Genomic DNA, 3,176 nt, shown 5'->3' with positions numbered 1-3,176 from the left:
AGAGAACTCAGTCGCAGTTTTTTTATACATTTTAATTTATGTGAGCCAAACTATCGAAAGCCAAGCTGCAACTTCAAAAGCACGAATTGATTGAGGATATAAATGTCCCATGTCCTCTTTCTTCCCCATTCAAAAACATTAGAAGTATTATTTTGATTGTTCCCACTGGAAGTGTTGAGTCACTGTGTCCGACTGAAGGTCAGTAAGACAGTTATAGCGCAGAATAACAGCAGCGTTTTATCACATAGGCTTAAGAGAACAGAAAGAATATAAGATGAAGACATAATTATATTGTTGATTAAATAAAGAAACTGACTACACTACAATTCAAAATCAAACTACTTCCTTAAACAGAGATGCAACTTCACATTACGACCACCGGAGGGCACAATACACCACGACCTCATGTAGCTTATTTATGAACAGGCATGCCAAACCTCAAGCACATACAAACGCATACACACGGTTCTCTACATTGGACATGTCATTAAAAACCAGAAGCCTGTGTGAGTTGTTTACATCGTTGTTTCCTAAACTCTGTCATTGAAATACCATACTCAACTATCAGTCCCCCGCACCCAGAATGCACCTGTGAAAACACCTGTAACCAATTAGATCACTGAGAAAGCTTAAACCCTATAAATAGGATTCAGGTTTGCTCTTTGGTGTGCCCAACAATGGAGGCCAATCTTGGAGAGAGGGTTGGGAATAGTAATTATAATATACTGTATTTTGTATAGAGTACAGTAACTATGTTCATGTCATCTTCAGGTAAAGTCTTTGTGTATGATTCTGTTATGAGAACAAACACATTGCGTATGTGTTCATTGTCTATATTTACAACATGCTACAAATTAAAATGCCAAAGACGCTACACAAAAGTGTTTTATACTCGGCACAGTGGGCAGTTGGCATGAGCTATTGATATGTATTAAGTGTTTGTAAAACTGTGACGCAAAATACAATTTTTAGAAGTTTATATAATTGTGAATGAGTGTCTGCTTTTGCAAGACATATAAGATATTTAGTATTTTGTGCATATGTTTGAGGGATGTTGTGTGTGTGTGTGTGTATACAGTAGACAAAGAGGGCACTTGTTTTAGAAATTGTGATAGCTATTTAAAAAAATGTACTTATCCAACAAACGTACCAAGAGACAACGTCATACTATCACTTCCGGTGAAGACAATCAGAATACATCTTTAAAAAAAATAATCACAAGAATTACGCAATGTGAAGTGCGCTAAATATGTTTTGAGGGTTTTGCCTATTAACAGAACCGTCAATGAAAATATATTACTTTTTTAAATGAGCCATTCCAGAATAGTTTCACAGAGATACTGGTGTGAAACCGTAGACCATTAGATCTTTGGCGTTGCAAGCCTAGACAAAGATTATGGAGCCTTCACTGTACAATAATCCCACAAACTGCCACTGGGACATTCCGTATGGAGGATACCTGGCCTGTTGTGTGCACAGATATGACTGTATCACTGCCACGGTCGTTATATCTCATCAGCACAATGACTCCATATGCTTCCTCGAGTTGTTCAGTTAATAGAGCTGGTTATGTTGAGATAATTTTCAGACGCGTGAGGACGTTTGATCATTTCGTTAGATGTTTCATAGGTGTCTATGACTGTCCAACCAGCGCACGAACGAGCACCCAAAGACATTGTTTCAGGGCCGCCATTGGCTGAGGCGTACGTCAGTCTCGGGCGGCTCATGGTAGGTTGCAGAGCAGGTGAAGTGTTGACTGTGGTTCATAGGGCAGCACACAGCAGCATCAATGGTGGTGTACGCGTCCATTCAGGGAAAGGTCTGAGAGAGACCACTGCTGGGGCTTACATGGAGAGCTGAAAGTGAATATGAGGTTAACGTCCTTAATGATGTACATATCTCCGGCTCTGCTATTTATTTTGTATGTATATATTGGATTTTCTGAAGCTGCTCCCCGCATCAGTCCCTACGATGCGTCGCCTATCTCCGGGAAGCCCGGCTCAGCCTCCGACACCTGGGAGACCTTGCACACCGACACGCCTCGTACTTTACCCGAGAGCAGGTTCGCTCTTGGGCCTCTAACCGAACTCGCACCGTCGCCTACCATCGTTTCTGCCGGCCCGACCACCACCAACACCACTACTAGCCATATTACTAAAACTGCAACCACCTTCCAGCCTCTAACAACGGACCCGGCGACTTCTACTGACACCGGAATCATTTCAGCCATCAAAGAACAAATAACACCGCCGATTTCCAGATTAACCGGCGCACGCAAACGGTCCACCGATGCACAAACATCACTTTTTGCTCCGGAGAAAATGCTGCAGACCGTGGTGTCCGTGGTGTCCATGGTCTCCCAGCGCACAGCGAACGACGCCTGGGCAGCAGATAATATCGGCACATCGGATACCTCGATAGAGAACAGTCAAGGTGAGCAACGTTACCTCCGAGTACAATAGCTACCAGGACCATGGAAAGAGGAAGCAATCTGATTTATTTCAGCTCCTGTACAATACTGATGAGCTGCATGTTGTTTTTAGCACATTCATGTTCAGAATACGAGTCTGCGAAGAAGGAGACATCCATGTCTAACGTAGACTGCCAGGAGGAGCAGGGTGGTCACACGGGGGTTTGACGCAGAGAACGAGCACATAAAACAGATTGCAACAATGGCAGAGCCATCGGATCACACGGTGCAGCCTTCAAACGATCGGGGAATCACCAAATCCTAATCTCATTAATACACCATTTGTCCTCTGTGCATTTTGCGGTGTAGCCTAATGCTCCAGAGGACTTTTATTACAGCACGAGTGTGCACATATTACTGTGGGCTGGGAGGGGGGTGCAAGGTTGATCCTGTTGTTGTTCAGTCAATGTATCCATCAGTCAGTGCACAGAGCGCCCATACAGAGCCCTGATCCTTTTGTGTTACACCTGACGTGTTTGATGTTGACAGGGAACCACAAGGAGCTGCTCAGATAGCTGCTTCCCCTCCATCCTCTATTGTTGTTTGCATGGCAAACACGGAACAAGGCCGTTCAACCAAGATGGCCAAGCCATGAATGAGCAATGACAGAGGAGCCCCTCCTCTCACACCTCACACATCACGGTCTCCATGTGGAAGTGTTGTTCTGAGGCGGTGGGGTCCTGTCCAAAATGGTGCTTTAATGGGT

Source organism: Anarhichas minor, unplaced genomic scaffold (genome assembly GCF_050575085.1).
Source record: "Anarhichas minor isolate MPS153535 unplaced genomic scaffold, ASM5057508v1 ptg000025l, whole genome shotgun sequence".
Lineage (NCBI taxonomy): Eukaryota > Metazoa > Chordata > Actinopteri > Perciformes > Anarhichadidae > Anarhichas > Anarhichas minor.
This window is presented reverse-complemented; position numbering follows the sequence as displayed.